The sequence below is a fragment of the Panthera tigris genome, chromosome D2, assembly GCF_018350195.1.
Source record: "Panthera tigris isolate Pti1 chromosome D2, P.tigris_Pti1_mat1.1, whole genome shotgun sequence".
Lineage (NCBI taxonomy): Eukaryota > Metazoa > Chordata > Mammalia > Carnivora > Felidae > Panthera > Panthera tigris.
The window spans coordinates 71005112-71028263 of NC_056670.1; the positions used below are offsets into that span (position 1 = coordinate 71005112).

General features: G+C 44.4%; 1 long non-coding RNA gene across 1 annotated transcript; it reads left to right on the top strand.

The window, feature by feature from the left end:
• The first annotated feature begins 206 nt into the window (after positions 1–206).
• On the top strand, positions 207–8055 carry LOC122232015. The gene is made up of 4 exons (XR_006209329.1): positions 207–347; positions 6384–6592; positions 7294–7363; positions 8007–8055. It is a non-coding gene; the product is annotated as an uncharacterized LOC122232015 (long non-coding RNA).
• Positions 8056–23152: the final 15097 nt, after the last annotated feature.

Consider the following 23152-nt stretch of genomic DNA (forward strand, 5'->3'; position numbering starts at 1 on the left):
GAAGCAGAGCTTGGAGGGGGTAGAGAAAAGCAAGTTCCCCTAAAGTCTTCTTCCCCTACAGGGACTTTGAGAGAGCAGTAACAGAGAGGAGCCAAAAACCACAGCGTTCTGAAAAAGTGGAGCTCCTTAGGACATACGTCACAGACCAGGAGTCTGGAGCTCTCTCTTGTCCACCGAGCGAGCGGATACAGGACTTGACACGAGAGAGCCTAACAGCCGGGAGGAGACAAGAGCCCCGAGCAGGCCTTTCGTCTCCGTATTTATCGGGCTCAAAAGATATTACCCACGTGGTGAACGGGAAGAAAACGAGATCTTACACACGTGAACGTGGGGAAAACCATCAGATGGTAATCATCAGCTTGTGTGTGTAAGAAGCAAAGGGTCCGGGGGGGGGCGAGTGGAGTTTGTGATATTGGCGTCAGATGGAAAGTAATTTCCTGCCGGTGGTATCTCAAGTTACTCGTGATCCCCTTCCGCTATCTCGCTAGCTCACCTCGGGCATTTTCACCCCGTGGTGGAGGCTTTCCACCCTAAGCTTTGTTTCAGACCCATTTATGTGAGTAGAACCTACTTCCCCACAGACATAGAGCATGAGATTGGAAGTTCTACCAAACATAATGTGAGGGAAGGTGTTGTTGAGCCAATAAGGAATGAGAATGGGGGGGGGGGTTGGCGGGAGACAGGGATTTGAGGGCAGGATGGTGATTTTCTAAGGTAAAGTCGAGGGAGGCAGAACTTGGGGAGCCTCTGGATGCCTGTGCTTATGGCCAGTGAGACACGGTTAAGCACTTTTTATGCCAGACACTGGGCGAAGCGCCTGGCATGCTGGTCCGCTAACCCTTGCCCGATCTCTTCAGGTGGGTCCTCCTTTAATTTTTTCTTTTTTCAGTGTTTAGTGAAACTCCAGTTAGTTAACATTACGGTGCGTCGTCCTCATTTTATAGATGGGGAAATTGAGGCACGGAAAGTTGTGACACACCCAATGCCACATAGCTGACAAGTGGTAAAGGCAGAACTTGAACACCATGTGGCTCCAGGGTCCCAAGTTCGTAACTACCACGCTTTACATCCTCCACTAAAAGAGGCACAAGCGTGAGAAGCACCGGGAAACGGCACCTTCCAGCCCTGAAGTTGCGGTAGGGTGTTGTTTTGTACGACTCATTCCCTTAGGAAGAGGTCTCTTGGAAAAGACCATGTGGGTTTGCATCCCATCTCTGCCACTCGTAGCTTAGTGACTTAGGATAAATTACTTCACCTTACTGAGCCGACCTTTGCTTTTTATAGAGATGTTGTAATGAAAGTAATAATCAAGGTTCTAATTTTAGCAGAGCATCTAGGGCGTTTCTATTAAGACATAAATCATATCCTGTCATTGCTCTCCTCAAAACCATCCAAGAGCTTCTGAACTTACAGTAAAAACTGGCCTTCACAATGGCCTGCAAGACCCTAGACCATCTGGTCTTTGACCTCGACTGCTGGTCCCGGCTCCTCCCCTTCCTTGCTCCGGTGACCATCAGGTCGCTTGCTGTTCCTTGAAGACACCAGGCACACGGGCACCCCAGATATCTTAGTTCACTCCCTCACTCCCCTAATTCACTGATTCAATGTCTCAGTGAAGTCTTCTCTCTCTCTTGTGTAAAATTGTCCTGTTCTGCTTCTCCATGGCTCCGCTGACCTTGTTGCTGTGTGACAAATCTCCCCCAAAACTTAGTGGGTGAAAACCTCAACCAACATTTTATTTCTCATGGTCTCTGAGGTTCAGGAATTCTGCAAGGGCTTCTGGCTTCTGGATCTCTCTCTCGTCTGGTCGTAGTCAGCTGGTGGCTAGACCTGGAACAATGCAGGGTTCAAGCAGCTGGGGCTGATCGTGTCTTTCTTCATGGTCTCGGGTGCCTCCCTATGAACTCTCCATGTGGGCTCATTTGAACTACCTCTCAGCTTGGTGGCCTCAGGGCAGTGGGCTGTTTATATGGTGGCTGAGGCCTCACAGGTGAGCATTCCAGCAAGTGAGACGGGAGCTAGGTCTCCTAAGATCTAGCCTTGGAATTGACACAGCGTCGCGGCTGCACGTTCTATTGGTGGAAATCGCAAAGCTCTCTAGTTTCATGGGAAGGAAACAAAGAACCCATCTCTAAATTGGATAAGGGTCAAAGTCACGCTGTAACAAGAGCCTGTGGGACGGGAGATACTGTTGAGGCATGTCTGATCAATTCAACCCTCCTTTACCCCTTCCTCACCTCACATGCCACTTACCCGACTTTTATTTTCTATGCTGTCTCTCTTCCTGCACTAAAATGTCACCCTGGTTGGTTTACTGCTGTGTCCCAGAGCCTAGACCGGAGCCTGACCCATAGTATTCAATAAGTACTTATTGAATTCATGAGTTATGTCTTTTATTCCTAATAACTATAGATCTCAAAGTCAGATATTAATGCAGCCATTTTACAGATGTGGAAAGTGAGGCTCAGGAAGGTCTGGTAACTTGCGCAGGAGCCCCAGCTGCAAACCGGAAGAGCTTGGTTTTCTATGCGTGTCTTGCTTTTGCCACGATTCCAGACTGCTCCCCATTCAGCTGCCCCTCTCCGGACTCCCCTCCACCCTGTACCCCCAGCCCTGCACACAGACACACTGGCCCTCGCAGACCACGGTTTAATTTGTCCCCAGGCTGAGAACAAAGCAATCACACTTTAAAACCCGGGGTAACCAGCACATTCTGCATTCAGATTTTATTTCGGGTTTGCTGCGAAGAGGCAATTAAACGAAAGGTTATGCAGCTTTTATAAATGGCCAACTCAAACTTCTGGCTTATTTTCGCCCTGCTGTCTTTATAGGCATTTTACCAATATTTATCACTACTTCCCTTAGGGAGCCCTCAGATCTGTGATATTTGAAATAACAAAGCCTCTCCGTTGTTGGCCCTTTAAAAGGTTCCTGGTAAAACTGCACCATTAACATTCACAGTTCCTCATTTATGAGGCTGGATTGCACTTATTTCCATATTCCTCACTGTTTTTCCAATGAGGGTTTCACGTAATAGTGTTTGAAGGCTAAAGACTTCAAAGCAAATTCTTTACCATTTTTGTCTTGAAAAATATTCAATATTTGTATAATTAAAGTGAAGTCTTCCTAGAGAAAATGACAACTCAAATAATCTTAAGAGTACCTCCAAGAAAGAAGCTGTCAAAATGACATTTAGCTGTACAGTCACATTCTCCAAGGCCCTTGCTTCTCCTCCTGGTTTCTTGTAATCTTTGAAGGTTATGTCATGGCTGACTTCAGATCACTTTTTAAATTATTATGGTCTCCCTTCAGTGTGGGTTCTGAGGGTGAGGGGCTCTACGCTTTGCTCCAGATTTTGTCTACTGCGTTACCAAGCATTTAAAACAAAAGCCAAGGGCCCCTGGGTGGCTCAGTTGGTTAAGCATCAGACCTTCGGCTCAGGTCGTGATCTCAGGGTCCCCTGTGTTCAAGCCCTATGTCAGGCTCTCTGCTGTCAGCACAGAGCCCACTTCGGATTCTTGTCCCTGTCTCTCTACCTGTCCCCCTTCCCCCCTCAAAAGTAAGTAAACATTAAAAACAAAAGCCAAAACACCAAAATCTTCCTTGACCCAGGTTTTGCCACTAGTTAGTATCCTTTTTTACACGTGTTCTTTGTACCAAAGTTTTTTAGTAAATCTGTGTGCTCTCCGTCTCCATTTTCTCATCTCCTAAATTATATGGCAAAGTTTTGCCAGTGACCTCCAAGCTCATTAGCAAATCAAAGGGAATTTGCTTTTTTTAATTGACTGCCCCATCTACCTCTCCAGTTTTCCCTTCATGTGTCTCACTTTGTACCCTACTCCGTGTCCAAGCATCCCTTCAACTAGGATGTCTTCAGGGTAGCTGAATAGTTGGTATCATAATTCATACTCTTTGTACCTGGGGTTTGCGAGGACATTGTGGGGAAGAGGAAGAAGCTGGAAGTGGGTTGGCCAGGGCTAGGGAAATTGACCCATCTCCAGGCTGGGGAACATCGAAGCTTTATACTTGGTATTCAGAGGGCTTGGAAAACTTGTGCTGGACCTGAGCCAAAACTAGTTCCTGGGATCCAGTCCAGTGGTCCCTAGGGATTTCCGGGCAATGCCCATATTCATTCAATGAGAAGTTACTGTGTCAACTCTGTGTCAGGCCTTGTGGTAGGCTCAGGAGACATGAAGATAGGTAAACACAGTAGCTTTCCTTAAGTTGCTCACTGGGTAAGCAGAGAGAGAAGTGAACATACAAATATAAAGAGAATATATAGAGAAAGTACAATTCAGCAATAGCGTTCTTATCAATGGTCATGGAAATAAAGATCATTGACTTTAATCAATTGTTCTTTCAAGAGTTTGATATGGGACTTGTTAGGTGTTATATTGGAGAAGTATGATATTGTTTTGCACAATTAGGCACATGAATGAAATAAATAGGATGCATTGGTATTTTTATAAACAGCTGTTAAGGGCTACCAGAAAGCCTGGAAACTCTTAAAACTTTGCCTTGCTACTTCCTCTAAAATCGCTTATTTTATTTTGCACACTCTGTACTCTCACAAACACCTGTTCTCTTTATTGCTTAGTCTGTTTAAACCTCACACCCTTTCACCATCTCTTAATTAGCTAGTCCCATCCATTAATTCTCTGGTCCCAAATGAAACAAAAATGACAGAATGTCTAAGGAGGGTAGATTTTTGACAGCCAGTATTCACAAGTAGGAGGAAATCATCAAGACAGATATGGTAAACAAAATAAGCTAATGATCTCACAGTGTAACAACTTTTAGCCATACATTGAAGAAAAAGTGAAGACTTTAAAACATATGTCCGAAAAGGGAGAAGCAAAACCTTTAACAGACAATTTAGAAAGTAACAAGAACAGAAAACTTTGAAATTTGTGGGATGTGGTCAAAGCTGTGCTCCTTTGCCCAAATTCATCATTATAAATGCTTTCTATCATTTAAAGCATAAGTTTTAGGATTGGTTAGACCTGATCCAACTCCCAGTGCTGCCGCTTGCCGAATGACCTTTAATGACTTTGCCTCAGTGGGTTTCTCCGTGTATACGGTGCAATGCTGACGGCTTGCAGCGAGGAATAAACTTCCAAAAAATGTCAAGAATAGCATCTGGTATGGAATAGGTACTTGACAAGTAGTAGCTGCAAGTGAAGATTTATTTAAGAGTTATCATTTTCTATTACAACTATTTAATGAATTTAAACTCATGCACAGGTTTTCTTTGTGATTCAAGAGCTTTGAAATGTGTCACACCTGTCTTCATCTAAGAAAGTTGTCTGTGTTCACCTATTTTGACTTGATGTGTTTCTGGCAATTGTAATTAAGCCCTCACAGATTTTATATCCGTGGTACTATGCTAAATTATTTGTGAAAATAATATTCTTGCTTCCTTTTTGGAGAAATTCCTCTGTAGAAACACAGAGCATCAAGTTTGATGGGCAGCACTGTCAGATGTATAAAAAGGAGCTTCATTTGAGAAGGGGTCCCTTTGGGTTATTTAGGTGCTCCAAACTGAAACTGCTTTGTTAGTTCTGTTTTTGTGGCTTCGGGGAGAGGAGGGGGTTTGAATTCAATTAGCACCTTGGTGTTTTCTTTTTCCTTCATTTCAGTACAGGAGACGGTTCATAGGCACCATGGTGTCAGGTTCCATCAAAAGGGAGAGAAACAGTTTCTTGGTTTTTAATTTTCTTCCAAAAAGGAAAGGCACCCATTTTGTTCCGCTCTGATTAGAAGGAGAGCTAGTGCGTGACTTTGAGGACAGGCAGATGCTTCAGGGGCAGGGTAACAGAGGTCTTCGTTAATTTCTTGCGGGAGTTGTTTTTTTGTTTTTGTATTTTGGGTTTTTTTTTTTTTTTTTTTTGCTTCCACCACGTCTGGGCTGTGGGGAAGGGCTCAGGAAGATGAGTAGTCATCAAGCTCAGGGCAACCCAAGCCAGGTGTTATCAAGAACAGGTCAGGAGAGTGAGAAAACATTGGGTTCACAGTCTGTCGCTTCTTCCCCATCAGGGATGCAAAGTTGATTATTTTCATTGGAATTTAGAGATTTAAAAAAATTATTTTAAAGTCCATAACAAGTCTAATGATAAAGACATTGGCTGTGAAGGTGCTGGGATTAACTCTAGTTTGCGGCCGCCTCTTCCGGAAGAAGCCCGGATGGAATCATGTAGCCTGTTCACTCTACCACCAAGTCCTGCTTCTCTAGAGAGGAAACAGAGGCCCACGTGGCAAGCTAAGGATTAAATGGCTGTTTAGTGCTCTGGTCCTTTTATTAAGCACTGAAACCTTGATCCAATAATAAATTTGTCCAATAAAAGGAGCTTCCCTAGCTGGTTCTAACTTCTGTTCTTCAATAGGCCTATGCATCCTCTACAAACATCCGGAGGGGACTTCAACTGCCTGGAGACCAAAGCCTAAACTGTTACCAGTGACATTGTGTAGCTCATGCCCCAGCAGCCTGAGTTCCAGCAAGGCTATCTAGATGTTCAATCTATTTAACTCCGTGAGTACGTCATTCTAGTTAACTGAGCATCTACTTTGGATAAGGCACCATGGAGGTTCAGAGGTGAGTAAAATACTAAGATTCTACCATAGCCTATAAAACATAACTTTGGGAAATTTTTAAAACATAGGGAAGCTCCAGGGCTTTCTTTGGGCTAGAAATAACAAACTCAAGTGCCTGCAGAGGCCCAGCTGACCACAGAAATGAGTGATTTTGGCTGGATGTAAAACAATTTGGGGTTGGTGGGGGAGGGTGGGTGGGCAGGTGGGGCCTGTGGGCAGTTTCCAGCTGGCGAGCACATGCTTGTTTTAAAGGGGCAGCTGCTACTCATTCCCAGCCAATTGTGTCCCCGTGCAGAAACGCAGGACTGGCAGAGGCAACACTGAAGATTTCTCAGGAAAAGCCGGCAATCTCGATTTTTGTATAAAATCCCTCAAGAGGACTGTGCCGGCCAAATGGACCCAGCTCAGTTTGCTCTCTCACTTAGCCATGTGTGGAGCAGTCCCAGAGAGCAGGGCACGATGCCCTTCGTAATAATTCTTTCTCATGCCCTATCTTTCTTCCTCCTACCTCTCCATAACCTTTCTTCTCCCCACCCCCACCTCTGGCCCAGGCCCAGGTTCAGTGAATGTTCTGGAGGAACACTGAGCATCAGTTGTGGGCTCAGTATCAACAAGCTTGAGCAACACTATTCTGGGGGTAAGGGCCTCCCTGCAGATTTGTAATCTTTAAAAAAGGCAATATTGATGATTTTCCTCTTTCAGGGAAGAGCTATATCTGTTTTGGTAAACACTTCAAGGCTGACACACGTTCGGGATGTGCGATGATGCAAAAGTAAGGACTCCATTCTGAAGTGAGTGAAAAAAGCATCAAATGCCACATGAAAGTCCCTGCCTGAAGGGTTACATTAGTGCTAAGCCTGGGTTAAAAAATTCTAAAGGGACCAATGGGCCAGCCATTAGAGGACCTGCGGGTGACCTCTCTCGGTCTTTCTCTGTGTTTCTCTCCTCTCTTAAGGAGATAATGTGCATGTCAGGACAATAAATACAGTGTCTACCATATTTAAAACACTGCCTATTGTACAGGCATCAGGACCTGAAGGTTAAGAATGTCAGCCGAGGGGAGCACATTAGGAGTTAATGAGAGGTGGGTAACCAGAGGAATGAATGGGATCAGAGGAGAACATTTGAGCTGCCCACAAGTAGAGTCTAGAAAGGGAATGAGCAGACCGTCAGAGGACTCGGCATGGAAGGGCAGTGTTACGGGGATCAGAAGAGATGACTCTGGAGTACGAGGTAGGAAGGTAAGCAATGGGGGGTGATGGACAATGGTGAGAAGGGCTTAGAGGTTATAGTGTAGATACATGTAAGCACATGCAATGTTATACTGTGCACCGGTTAACCACTGGCTCTCCTCGGGTGAGGGGAAATCGTGATTTGTAGCATCTGCTTATTATGTGGTATGAATATTCCCACAGCAACTGGTTTCAAGCTATCAACGTGAAGGCACGGAAAACAGAGCTGGGAAGAGGTGTGCACACTTGGGCCCCACAAGGTAGAAGGTAGGGAAGGTGAAATCAACAAGGTCAAAGGAAACTCAAGATCCTGGGGTGTACCAGGTCTAAGGGATAATGAAGTCTAAAGAGTGTCTGACGTAGAGTGACAGCAGAGGTCATGCAGCTGAAGAGGCGAACACAGAGATTAGAAGGAGCCCTCAGTCTAAGGAGGGTGACTGTGGAGAAAGGGGCGGAGTATAGAGTTTATGATCTAGGTCCCGCAGCCGTAAAAGGCAGTGTGGCATTGTGCTCAAGGTCAGTGGAGGTCAGAGTGAGATGTTATGGGCCATCCTCCATTGCTAGTTACTGAGCATCTACCATGGGCATGATGCTGTGTGGATTATAAGGGTGTAGAAGGGCACCCGGGTGGCTCAGTCGGTTAAGCGTCCAACTCTTGATGTCAGCTCGGGTCACCATCTCCCAGTTTGTGACACCCAGCCCCATGTTGGGCTCTGTGTGACAGGAGGCTGCTTGGGATTCTCTCTCTCCCTCTCTCCCTGCACCTCTCCTGCTCACACATGTGCTGTCTCTCTTTGCCTAAAAATAAATAAACATTTTTTAAAAAGGTGTATAAGACAACATTCCCATCCATTTGGCAGGGAGATAAGGCCTGTGCACAGGAAATGTAGTGTCGTGTTACTGGTACAGACAAGGGATGTTGTTATAGATTAAAAGATGAGGCTCTTAACAGTCATAGTCGGTGGCACTTACTTGAGCCCTTACAGCGTGCCCAGAATTACGTTAAGTACTTTGCCTGCCTTCTTTTTAATATTCAGAACAACCCACTTTACAGATGAGGACACAGAGTCCGAAATTTTAAACAATTTATCCAAGTCCATGTATCTGGCAAGTGGCAAGAGCCATGCTTGGAACCCACGTCTTTCTAACGCCAAAAAGCCTGTCCCCCAATCACAGTGCCTACCAGCCCCCTCCCCCTGAAAGATAACACTCTGACGGAGACGAAAGATCTACTGTGGTAGGAGATTTGGAGTTTCTTTTTCAAAAATCCCTCAGCTTGCATATTCCTAAAGAGTCAATTCATGTTAAGAAATAATTTCCCTTGTGCTTGCATGTGACATGTATTTTTAGGATCTGCTGTTAGCAAGTGTATTTTTGTGTGATTGAGTGGGAGAGTGGGAAAGTTTTGCAGAGCTGTTGAAACCAGAATGCAGGGGGCACAGCAGAGACTTTAAAATCTCTGTCATCTAACGTCTTGGAAAAACCACAAAGAGCCGTGTTCTCAATTTATTATTCTATGTACATCCCCAGATGAATGACTAGTTAAAGGTATTGTTAAAGCATTTTTAAATGACCCACTTCCAGCAGCGAACAAAATCACTTACTGTGCCAAGCCAACTGGCGTTTCTGAGAAGATAAAACCACAAAGTGAGGAAAACATTAAAACTGCTAAAGCAAAAATGATACACAATAATGGAGAAGGATAAAAACTGAGCTGTATTGTCTGCGTAGGCAGATGGCTGACCACTAGGTGGGCCTCAGTGTAATGTCCAGGGTAATTGGCTGCTGGGGTTTTTCTGGCGAGGAAGCTTCAGACTTCAGCTTGGTACACAAAATCCTGGCTTATTCTTTCCTATGCCCTGCTCTCTGCCTCCTCGTCACAACGAGATCTGACAGTTGATCCCAACAGGCAAGTGAAAGCAGAAAGTTACCTTTATCTTAGAATGCTTTTCTGGAAATAGCAACATGAAAAGTAATTAAGGAACGGATTTCCTATGCGCCATTCTCTTCTGCATGTACAATTACCCACAGATATAAAATTGCCTGCTTTGATAATTATACCCTCCAAATGAGGGGCAAGTGGCTAATTATGCCCACATGTGGCCGATCGCACTCTCCATTAGCCAATTATGTGCACAATTATTTGTGCACATAAATAATTGTACTCATGGAAAATAGCGGCCCTCCTTTCAAACGCTCCTGCTTTGAGAGGCTGATGGAGTGACTGTCACACTGCAAATGGACTCGTTGGGAGCGAGAGGGTAGCAGATACCAGGAAACGCACAAGTGACCAGAGCTTGCAGGTGTTTGCGAAGCAAATGGCAGGAGTCAAAGAGAGCGGGAAGGACCGTGGATGGAAGGGCAAGGCTGTGGGTCAAGAAGGTGCTTCTGAGGTTGGCTGAGCGGCTCATGTGTGGTGACCTTGGGTGAGTCATTAACCTCCCCGCAGTTCTGCTTCCGCATACACAATGACAATGATAATAATACCCGAGTCCCAGCTCTTGTGGGATGGATCAGACAATTCAGAAGGATTTGCAGTCTACTCCAGGTTAAAGCACTAGATCATATGAGGCATTGTTATGTGGGTCAGCACGTTTCTAATTGCCAAGGAAAGGTCATGACCCTCCATAGCAAAGCAAGACCTCGGGTTTGGAGGGAAAGGAGGTGTGATAAGGACAGGAGACTTGTTCCCCCAGGGCACTGATGAGATACCAGAAAATGACACATGGTCATATACAGCATGCATGCAGCCATTCATTCATTCATTCATTCATTCATTCAACAAACAAGAGTCAGCCTTTCACACCGAGTTGCTCTGATCAGTAAATGAAGGGAATTTTCACTTCAGGCCTAGGAAATCTGGCATGGGTTTTCATAGTCTTGTTGACAGGCAAACTCAGTGCCAGTGAATGTTGTGAGGTAGGGTCACTTTTAACAACCTAAAAACTGTGGCTTTAATGCCAATACTAACAAGGAGTAATGTCACACGTCAGGGGTAAGGCCCAGAGGCAAGATTGCCTCTTTGCTACTTGCCTGTGCCCCCATCTGTCCTTTCGCACACGGTGCAAGGAAGTTCTCTGCCTCAAGGGCATGAGGAGACGATTCCCAAAGGCAAAAATGCTAAGTTAGTTTTGAAAGAAGAGGTGTTTTCCAGATGGATGGGACATGGTGGGGATGCGGTCATATTATAGGAAACCAAGGTATAAAATAGCCTGGTCTAGAGTTAAAAGTGTAGACTCTGAAACCAGACTCTGCCTGGGCTTGAATCCTGGCTGTGTGATACTGAGCAAGTTACTTAACCTCTCTGTGCTTCAGTCCATTCTTATAAAATGGGGATTATAATAGACTTGTGCCATAAAGTTTTGTAAGGGTCAAGTTAATATTTATATAAATAGAAGTATTTAGAACAATGATGAACACAGAGTAAGCACTGTCTGCCATTATTTTAATTTCTTGACTAAAAAGAGATTAAAAGCCCATCCAAGAAAAGCAATACCAGTGTTTCTCAATCTTTAGTATATCTAAAAATCACATGCATAACTTATCGAATAAAGCGAATTCTTGGGTTCCATCCTGAGAGATTCTCACTTTCCACATTGGACTAGAGTCCAGGAAACTTCCCTTCAAATAAGCGTCTCCCCAGCGCCACCCGCCATGATTCCGATGCAGGTGATCTGTGGACCAGGCTTTGAACATCATCACATAGAATGACTCTGACCGCATCCCATCTCTTACCTGGCGTATCTAACATGAGAGAAGAAGGAGATTCTAAGGCCTCGTGTCGGAAGGTCTCTTCCTGGGATTTCTGCTTACGAGAGCCTCTTCTGGAATAGGCAGTGAGAACCCGGAAAGGTGCAAGGACAGTCTCCAAAGCAGCACTGTGTCTGTGCTGTATGGTCAGGTGGGGCCACTAGTGGCTTCCTTCTCTAACTCTTCCGTAGTTTTAGGAGCCGGGATTAAAAAAAAAACTCTAATATTTTTATTATGAGACGAATGTCATTTCTTTAATTCTATAAATAAGGAGACAAAATCCTACCCGTCTGCACTTAGGGGAACAAGTTACCAAAGCCAGATGCGCTCAGCTCTGGTGGTTCACGGCGGTGGGGACAAGATGGATTTGCCCACAAAAATTGACCTGTGACAAGGGCTCTGCGTTTGCCAAAAAGAATTCTGCGGGGTGTCAGTGCTTAAGGTGAGTGGTTCTTCAAAATGCTCGTTCTGAAAGGCTAGCTTTCCTAGATAGGGATTGTAATGGTAGCAGAAGTGAAAACTGTTTCTGGCTTGAAAAGGGACTCACGGCATAGCGGTTATCACACCTCCTCTCCTTAGATGATGAATGGATGGATGGCCTCAGATATTTCATGACATCTCCCAGGGTCCAAAATGCTGAAGCAATGGGTAAAGAGATACTGAGCCTGGGTGCCTGGGTGGCTCCGTCGGTTAAGTGTCTGACTCTTGGTTTTGGCTCAGGTCTCGATCTCGTGGTTCATGAGTTCAAATCGCTCATGGGGCTCTGCACGGTAGTGTGAAGCCTACTTGCGATTCTCTCCCTCTCCTCTCTCTGCCCCTCTCTTGCCCATGGTCGGTCTCTCTCTCTCAAAATAAATAAATACATTTTAAAAAAAGATACCAGGCATTCCAAACACTTCTCAGAGATATTTTGTCGGCGTAAAAAGAAAGATAGATTACAATAAAAATATCTTGCTTAAATACTACCGGAAAAAAATAAATTTGCTTTCCCTCTTATCCACATCCTGAATCTTCCTGAAGACAGGTTCCCCTAAATGCCCACTAGTGCCAGGACGTGTTATACTTTGTAATGTGTTCACACAGATCTCATGAACTCTGTCAGGAATAGCAAAGGTAGTAAAGGTCATCTTCCTTTCTAACGCTGGAACCTTCTACGTCGTTACATCCCCTCTGGAAACTTCTCCCCTCTGCTACAGGGCAGTCTCAGCGGCCAGCTGGGGATGGCTCTGTCTGCAGCCCTGCTCTAGCCAACTTTTTCCTCCACGGCCTCCAGAGGAGAACATCGGAGGCGTGCTGATCTGAAAAGAGCCACTCAGGCTGGAGGGAGGGACTGAGCACCACATTTTGAGACCAGCGGACACGAACCGTGGTGGCCGGGCTCTTCTCTGCCAGAGCAGCCCCGTGCCATCTGGACGGCTCCAACTGTTGGAAAGTTCTTCTCTACATGGTGCTCGTGTACCTTCAATCCATTCTTGCCGTGGTCGGGACCTCGCTTGCCCCGGCTCCCCCTATCTCTCCCTTATATCTCTGCCTGTGTTCCCCTTCTGTCTTATCCCCCTTCTCCTGATTACCATGTGCCAGCCACCTGGGGGCCTTTTCTCTGGTCCTAACTCAGTAGTCGAGAGTAGACCTGTTCCTCCAGAGAGATCATTTTTGGTCCATTCTGAGTTGCTACATTTATTTTAACTGTATTACCTCGTGCAGAGAGCAAGAGTATTTGTTCACCTATCCTTACCTATTGCTGCATCGAAGAAAGATTTCAAGTCGACATTTTGGGGGCCCAATATGCGTGATGCCCAGGCAATCTTATATTCCGGAATAGCCAACTCTTCCATTGCACTCTCCCAGCGTGGGCACGTCAGGCCTTGGGTCCTCTCCAGACTGGGTGGCCTCTGAATCTGTGGCTCTCCAGGGGTGGCAGTGTGGCACAGGATCTACCTGGCCACCTAGAATGGCAGTTACACAGTCCCGGGTCAATACGGCCCGGAGCTGTCAGCAGCCGAGGAGGGGGTCGCTCTGGCTCTGAACAGCTTTCGCCAAGACGGCCAAAGGGCCTTCAGACAGTGTTAATGACTTTTGATTTAGGTTTGAACAGAGCAGTCCCTTGGGGTGTTTACTGTGTTGCCTCATCCTCTTTGGAAAGTGCTCTCTAAGTAACTGCCCAGCAGACTGAGGAAATAAAATGCTCACCGAGGGGGGAGAAAAAAAAGCCACAACACAGAAAGTCTGACTTCTCATCACAGGGTGTTTAGGTCTAGAACTGGATCGTGGAAGTGTGCTTAAATTTTCTGCATTCATTGCAGGGAGCACTCGTGTATTCCTTCCCTCCCCCCACACCTGCCTGCCTCAGTCTCTTCATCGCACGCACACACATGCGCCCACGCACACACGGTCACTGCCAGCAATAATAGAGTTGCTTCTTTACCTCTTGGAAAGAAACTTCATTCTGATGAAAACCGTGCTGACCGACCTTGCTCTAAATTGTGGAGACGACGCTTTATGCCTTTATCTTTGCATAGCCCAAGGGCCTGGTGGAAACGGCGCTCCAAATGGAACAAAATAGATTCCTGCCAAGGGCTGGCAGGAGCGCAGCCTTCTCTCCTCTCCCCCACACTCAGAGCTTCTGAGGGAGAGAGGAAGGCGGGGTGAAGAGCACCCATGGGCAGGGCCACCCGAAGGGAAGAGGGGGAAACTGTAGGTGGAGGTCAGGCTAGCTGCAGTGACCCTCACAGAAAGGATCTCTCCCTTAGTAAGTGCTTTACCCCCTTGGTAACTTCTCTGAGATAACTTGGGGAACGTTCACAGGGACGTATTGCAGGGAATAGAGGAACCCCCGAAGGCTGAGACATTTCTTTCTGCACAGACTTTTGAGAATGTCCCCTGCACATTGGTCAGTGTTCTCGTTCTGACAATGGTGAAGAGAGGGACTGTAGGTCATGGCTATACTCCCAGGACCATGATGGAAGGTGACATCTCCTGAGTGTTCGCCACGGGCCCAGGGGATGATCAAAGTGCTTTACTGTGTAATCACATCTAGTCCTCACAATTATCATAAGGGAGTGGGTAGGAAGCAAAAAACAGTAAAAGAGTAGAGGGATAGCTACGCTCTTTGGGCCCTTGTAAACACAGTAATTGTGTTTTCTTCTCCAAATCCCATGCATTGCTTTTATTGCTTAAGAGACAGTAATGATATAATAGGCTGCTGGTGACGACAGCTTCCAACCACAGTGCTCACCGAAGGCTGAACCAAAAATCCCAGCTTCTCCATCATCCAAGAATACAGATTGCTTGGTTCAAGGACAAGCCAGGTAATTGGCTACTCTTCCTTATATAAATGAGTAGGCCTCAAGAAAAGTGTAAAGAGATGTATTTTCTGGGCTTCCAAAAACTGCCTCAGTTTTTGGGTGCCAGGTAAAGGTTATCCAGGTAAAGGAGACCCAGTATATCTGGTTCTGGCAGGTGGCAGACACTGAAATGACATCCACACTTGGAGCCCAGATGCCCCTGGCTCTGTGCATGAACCACAAGAGCTAATCACTAAGAGCTGTAACTTTGGAACAAGTGCAGCATATCCTTGGCTGAGGTTGGCCCTGACAGAAAGGGCTCTCCTCCGGTAGAAAACCACTGCATTTGTGCCTTCCTCTAGGCTAGAAAAGGCAGGAGCAGAACAATAAAAGGGCATCAGGAGAAGGACTGTGACATCTTGGGGAAATGGTGGCCCAAATAGCTTTCATTTTCATTTGGTGTTGGAAGAAAATAGAGCCATCTTCGTGCTCAGCAAAGCCCTAAAGCTCTGGGGAGAAGGAAAGCTTACAGAGGAATGTATTACACTCTCTGGGGGGTGTTGACGATGGAGAGAGGAAGGGCGAGTGCTGCTTCAGGCAGTCATTCAGGAACCCGGCTGACAGCACATGTGCATTTTTGACATGTGGTTTCCAAGGTTATTCTGGTCATTGATGTCTCGACTGCAGCCCACGTGAAAGAGGATGGCTTGGAGGAGCACGTGGGAATTTTTGTGGGCCACATGTGACATGTACATATACCATATCTGATACCTAGAACGGGGGGGGCTGAGAAATGTAGTCCCAGGAAGCAGATTTCGTGGACAGTGAGCAGTTTCCGCCACCTAAGACAAGGGGGATCTAAAGCAATTAATTAGAAAAGTATACAAAAGGTGATAACTAACATTTGTTCAAAACTGACAATATACCAGGTAGCACTCTAAGCGTTTCCATGGATCAACTCATTTAATCCTGACAACGGTCCTGTGAAGTCAGTGCTGTTATTATCCCCATTTCTTGGATAAGGCAACTGAAGTCCAGAGGGGTTGAGTAGAGGAGTGGGCGTAACTGTGCCCTTGGTCTTTGAGCAGTTCCTACAAGTATCACCTGGAATCTGATGTGAGAAATGCTCTAACAAGGTGGGAACAAGGAGCTGAACTCATTTGCCCCGTTGGAGATGGATGAATGAAGGGGTTGGGCTGAACGTTTGATAGAGACACTGATGCTTGACCACTTTTGTGAAGCCTTGAAGGGTGCGAGGGACTTCACTCGAGAAACTCACGGGTAGGGAGGAGAGAGAGTGGTAGGGGAGGCACAGAGGAAACCAAAACACCACAGAGACACTGGAGATACTATAGCATGTTTAGGATATTAAAGGATAATTCTTTTAAAGGTAAAATCATGACCTTGTGCAAATACGAAATGAATGCATGTCAGAGATTTTATTCAAGTAATGAAGGAAACAGGGAGATGTGACAACCGGTTCGAATGAAGATTCAAAGAGCCGTGCCAATAGGCAACGAGAAATGTTGAAATGAGCTTACAGATAGATGCAAAACTGGTTTATCCATAGAGTGATCGTCAGCTATATTCTTCTGATACAATTCAGTTGCATTTCTATGGGCAGGAATTATTTGCGTCATTGTCAATTTCACACAACAAACAGAGTTGTAAAATAGCTCAAAGACAATGAGAGGTACAGCTAACCCAGAGACTAGGCTGGACAAGACGCCCCGGATTTTTTTCTCATTTCAAAGTCTTGCACGGTTTTTTTTTCCTCATAAGGTAGTATCAATGAATCTGTGTGGCAGGAAGTGAGACTGGAAAGATAGACGAGCCAAGTTTTAGGGGGGTATTAAAAATCATGCAAAGGTATGGACTTTATCCCACAGGTAAGCCTCAAATCATTAATAGAGTGGATGAGCTTGTCCTGTATAACTTGTTCTCATTCAAATGCTCAGGCCTGGCTCCTAAAGGGCCTGATAGACTAGGTTTCAGGTGGAGCCTGCTAATCTGCAATTGTATAAAAAGCAACCCAGGTGATTCTAATGCACTTTGGGAAGCATCCATGGAACTAGGAGAGAGTCATTGAAGGCTTTTAAGCAGGGTAGAACCCTGGAGACATTTGTGTTGGAGCAGAGGGAAGTTGGTTAGAAAGGAGAGAAGCTCAGTGGTTTTAAAAGACCGCACGCACTAGCAAGAACAATCACATTTGAGAGAAGTCGATGGCCCCGGAATGTACGAGGCACGTGGCATGTTTTAAATATGAGAGGGGCCTGAACTAATTCAGTGTCAAGGGGATGAGAGGAGGGGGAAGAAATAAGATTTTCACTGTAGCCAGAGAACTCTGCCTCCTCCCAAATTCAGATCCAATGCTGCACCTGTGGGTGTGATTCCAGCCTCTTCCTGGGCCTACAGGGACTGGCCTGGGCTCCTGATAAATAGGGAAGACTTGCCCCCAAGTAAAGCCTGGACTTTGGAACGCTCTGGATGTTATTCATGCTTTCTAATAACAACGGAGATCTGAACCATAAAAAGAATTCAAGTTCCTCAACTCATAAAGCCGCTCATCATTTGGAAGGGGTAAAGCACTGTCACTATTTTCAGTCATCCGTGAAATGAACATTCTGGGGAGATACAGTAAGTTGATGCACCACCCTTGAGCAGGGCAAAATGAATGTTCACCAGGAATATTTGGTATTTTAAGAGGATGGCAAAGGGAAGAATAGTGGGAGTGGGATAAAAACTTAAATAGATTTCCCCCACTCATCTATTGCAATAGAAGATAATTAAATTACAATGTTAATTGAGTAAGCGCTCATGGGTCCCTTATTATTTGAAAATGAATTGCCTCCTAACTGTTCATGTACAAATATAATACATTGAACTGAAGCTATTTTAATAAAACATCAATTTTCAGAAGCTATAAGAGGTTCTCCCAGGTCAGATTTGATAAGCTATGAAGAATAAATGCCAACTCATATTTTTCTATGGTAATGGGAAATAAAGAGAACTGAGTGATTCAAACCAATAGTTTAATTTTAGACAATAGTTTGACTCCTTCCCTCTTGTCCTTTTACCTAGGCTGTTACCAAGTAACCGGGCTGGTTGGCTTGAGTTTCACTGTTGGGTGCTTACCCTTTCCCTGACCCTCTGTGCAGACACTTTTCATCTGTTAAATGAAAAAGTGGTTGTATAACTGGGACTATCCTGAGCTGAGATTCCCAGGGCCTAGGTTCTGATTGTCTCTTTACTGCTAAGTCTGCGGATGACCTTCAGCAAGACACCTAAGGTCTGTGGAGAACTGCTGGCTTATCATCTCAAAGATGGAGTGATAATCCCGTCTCTATCTTGAGCCCACACTGAGAAAAAGATGACATGACTGCAGTTATTTGAGAGCCTTATGGAAAGATGTCTTATAAATATTATAATTAATGTTATCATTAAGTATTGCTTTGCTGCAGATCTTCCAAGTATAAAGATCAGCGGAGTAAGAAGTCAGTTTTCCCTGATGCAAAATGGAAATTTGAAAATGCAACAATCCTATATTTTGCCATATAGGATTCCAGCGGTTCTGCAATACAGGTGTCATTTTTTTCTTACATGGACTATTGACAAATTTTGACTTAATTTTTTGTATTTTTAGGATTGTCCAGAACCTTAGTAATAACCCCCCATGGAAGATTTCTAAAATATTTTCATACAACAGTTTTCATGAGCATTAAATTTTCTATATAATCAGTCTTTACAAAAGCTAAAATATTTTCATACAACAGTTTTCATGACCATTAAATTTTCTAGGGGTGCCCGGGTGGCTCAGTCAGTTAAGCGTCTGACTTCAGCTCAGGTCATCATTTCACAGTTCGTGGGTTTGAGCCCCGCGTTGGGCTCTGTGCTGACAGCTTGGAGCCTGGAGCCTGCTTTGGATTCTGTGTCTCCCTCTCTCTCTGTCCCTCCCCCACTCACACTCTCTCTTCTCTCTCTCTCTCTCAAAAATAAGTATTAAATTAAAAAAATTTTTTTCTATGTAATCAGTCTATACAAAAGCTCAGAACCACTACATGTTTCTCTATTGGTTTGGAGAAAATATATGTTAATTATTATAAATGAGAACATTATTATATGTAATAATTACAAATATATACACAGTATCATCCTTTGGCTAGTTTAGAGGTTAGAAGAAACTATTGCAATGGATGGCAGTGGACAGAAGACAGGAGTAGAAGTCAGGACGCCTGGGTTCCTTGGAAGCACTTAATTGGCTCACAGAACAGCTTAGGGCTATTCCAACAGCAGTCCAGCCTGGTATCATGGGTCCCTTCCCAGGGAGCTTGCTAGAAATACAAACTCTTGGGTCTGACCCTAAACCTACTGAATCAGAATCCCTGAGTATGGGCCATGAGATCTGCAGGCTCTCATGGGATTCTGATGTGCAGTAGAGTTTAAGAAGTACCGTGTAGTTGGTCCTGACTTAGACTTACTAGAGGTGCGACCTTGAATAAGTTCCATAATTTCGCTGAGTTCAATTTTCTCATATTTAAAATCTGCCCACTGATGTCTCCATTATAGGTTTGCTTGGAGGATTAAATAAGATGCTGATGTCCGGTCTGAGGCTGACATTCGATAAAATCGTAGTTTCCTTGTTTCTCTGCTCCTCCATATGCCGGCTGGTTAAGTGGGAGCAAGTGATTAAGCTGTTCTCCACATAGTTTCTTCGTTTGTAAAATGAGGGAAATATCCGTTCTACTCCGTTCGCAAAGTGGTAGCAAAAACCAGTTGAAATTATGTGTGTGACAGCTCTTTGTACACTATAAAAGGATTAGACACATCCGAGAGATGAATGGTCCTGGGTTGCCATCCAGGGAGGGTGATCTGTTCACCGAAACTAGTCCATACAGATTGGTCTCCCGGCGTTTTTCTGGAGCCAGCCTGTACCAGCTCATGAAGGCCAATGGTTAAGCTTTCAGGAACTTTGTAAATTGGTTGTTAAAAACAGCCCTTATTTATTTATTTATTTATTTATTTATTTATTTATTAAAAAAAATTTTTTTAATGTTTATTTATTTTTGAGACAGAGAGAGACAGAGCATGAACGGGGGAGGGTCAGCGAGAGGGAGACACAGAATCTGAAACAGGCTCCAGGCTCCGAGCTGTCAGCACAGAGCCCGACGCGGGGCTCGAACTCACGGACCGCGAGATCCATGACCTGAGCCGAAGTCGGCCGCTTAACCGACTGAGCCACCCAGGTGCCCCAAACAGCCCTTATTTAAAATTAATGTATATAAATAAACTTACAACATTATTAAATAAACTAAAAACAAAGGTAATAAATTAAATAAATTAAATAAAAACAAAGGTAATAAATAATTAAATAAACTAAAAACAAAGAGTGATTCCACACTCTTCTTTCATAGTTATTTTGCTGTCTCTTCCTTGAGATTATTCACACTTCTTGCATACGTATGGCAATAATACTTTTAAATTCTGTGCTGTCTCCTCAACTCCACATAGACTGACATTGGGCCAGTAGCTCGAAATCACTCATGGTGGACGTGTATTTACACCACGGAGATGGCCCAATGCTACAAATCCAGGCTTTCTTTTCTGTTTTCTTTTTTCCTTTTTCTGGAGAGCCATCTGTCAAAAATTTGCCAACACACCACTGGTCTTACCTTTGTTAATTTACAAGTTCAAGTTTTGACTCCAGACTTAGAAACAGATTTGTCAGCATGTCAATAGAACCATTTCTCTGGGAAGAACTCTTATTACCCAGGCTTACATACTGTGTATACACACACACACACACACACACACACACACACACGCAATCAGAATATTCATTTATTAATTTATAGCAAGGAGAATTGCCACATACCCTAGGGACATACCCCAGGGAGGGCAAGAGGAGCTCGTTATGCATTTTGAATGTTTAGTGACATTAGGCCAAGATGACACAGAACATCCTTCACAACTGGGACACTGGCTGCCTTAAGGGCGGGACAAGCTGAGTCCTTGGCAGGGTCATCCTCTCCTTTGGACCTTACGTGGGCACTGTCCACTTTGCCCAGGGCCTCTCCTTTCTTGGCATGATGAACTTGCCCTTTCTTAACATAGGCAGTGCCTCCACTCAGGTTACCGTGTGCATCAGGATCATTTGGACATGTCTTGAAAATGCAGATACGGAGACCTTCCCTGCATCCGCTAAGTCAGATTCTCAGCCAGTGGGGCACAGGAGTCTGTATTTTCACCGAGCTACTGGCGATTTCTGTACACACTGCAAGTGTGACAACCACTCCTTGAAGTTTCTTTGCACGTCTCCACTCAACACACAAAAATACTAATTTCTGGGGGCGCCTGGGTGGCTCAGTCGGTTAAGCGTCCGACTTCGGCTCAGGTCACCATCTCACGGTTCGTGAGTTCGAGCCCCGCGTCGGGCTCTGTGCTGACAGCTCAGAGCCTGCAGCCTGCTTCAGATTCTGTGTCTCCCTCTCTCTGACCCTTCCCCGTTCATGCTCTGTCTCTCTCTGTCTCAAAAATAAATAAACGTTAAAAAAATTTTTTTAAAAATACTAATTTCTGAATTTAACTCCCAAGACACTTGTAGCTTTACGTTGCCGGGGGCACCACATTGTAGTCCCCTATGCCACTCATACCACGATAGTCATGGGAGATACTGCACCAGACAGTGTGGCTATACTGGTAGAAATTCACTCCCATTTAGGAAAACTAAGTTCCAATCCTGACTTTCGGGCCAGTAGCCACCCTTTCAGTCCCTTTCATTAAGGGCCTTCCCATTATTATTACCTTTGGTGACAGAGTCAGAGGTGCAGGAATGGAATTTGCCTTATGTGAAATCTAAATATACATAGATGGAGGTGCATGGGTTTTGCTATTATCTCTAAGAAGCAAAAAAAATAAATTTTTGTGAGTAGCACATTATCAGAGAGCATCATTCTAGCTCTGTGGTTCTTAACCACTGAATTTGACTCCAGGCAACAGAGGCACTGTTTGGAAACATTTCTGATGGTCACAACTGGGGAGGGGGGTGGGAGGGCCGTGCTACAGGCATCTCGTAGGTGGAGGCCAGGGATGCTGTTAAACATCTTACAAAGTGCGGGACAGTCCCCAACCACAAAGAATTCTCCAGTCCTGGATGCCGATAGTTCCGAATTTGAGAAATCTTGCTTATGTTTCCTTTTCTCTTTTACATTCTGGTCGGTTGTTGTCCCTTCAGCTTTAGGATTCATCCAACAGCTTCGTGTCCCAGCAGTTTCTGGAGAATTCTAAAAGGACTGAGTCATTTTAATGTCACAAGAAAAGAATCAATTCACATGAAAGGATGGGTCATTTTGTTTAATGATGTTTTGCCTTTCACCTAGCAGAAGCTCGATACATATTTTTTTAATTAAATGGATGAATAAGTTAAAACATTACTTTTACATGTATTTTAATAAATAACAGGAAGATGGCTTCATATACATATATAACTTGTTCTTATATTTGTCTTGAGTGGATCATCAAATGCAGGCTACATGCTTTTTTTCCCTTTGAATGGATCCAATAATAATGCTCTTTAAAAAACAAAGCAAAGTGGCTGTTATTTGCTGAGAGTGTAATACTCATAAAAGCCAGCCCTGAATCCAACCCCCCAGATCTATTTAAGGAATTCAAAGAATGTCAGAAAAGCATGTGGCTTCAAGGTTAACATGTAAAATTCACAGAAACTTGAAAAATCACTATGACTAAAAAGAAAAATATGAGCACTCTGTATGCCTTTAAATTAGAATGATAGCCAAAGCTAGTTAATTAGAAAAGCAGCCAATTTAACAAGTTTTTAAATTTGCCTCATGCCCCATCTAATACTTAATCAATAATCCTTAAAGAGAAATGATGAAGAAGGGGGAGCTGTGATCCAGATTTGCTTGATTGTACACACCCAAGTCAAACACTGCATTTTCTGCCTGCACCTTGGGCGCTTCCATAGTTTACTAGGCACGAAGAAATGCAAAGAGAGGAAGACGTATAACCCCAGACTGGATTTAGTTACAGAGCATGACGACAGCAGTGAGTCGTCAGGGAAATAGAAAAACAAGGTAAAAGAAGCAGATAGCAGAAGATAAAGGATCCTCATCATTGTCATACCATAAAATCGTGGACTCCTGGAATTTTACAACTGATATGACTAGAAATTTAAAAATCCAATTTTTTTTTTAGTTTTCATCTGGGAAAACAGATGGCCAGAGAGGCTAAATAATTTGTTCAAGAACACAGAGCACAGACCACCCTAGAATATAAACT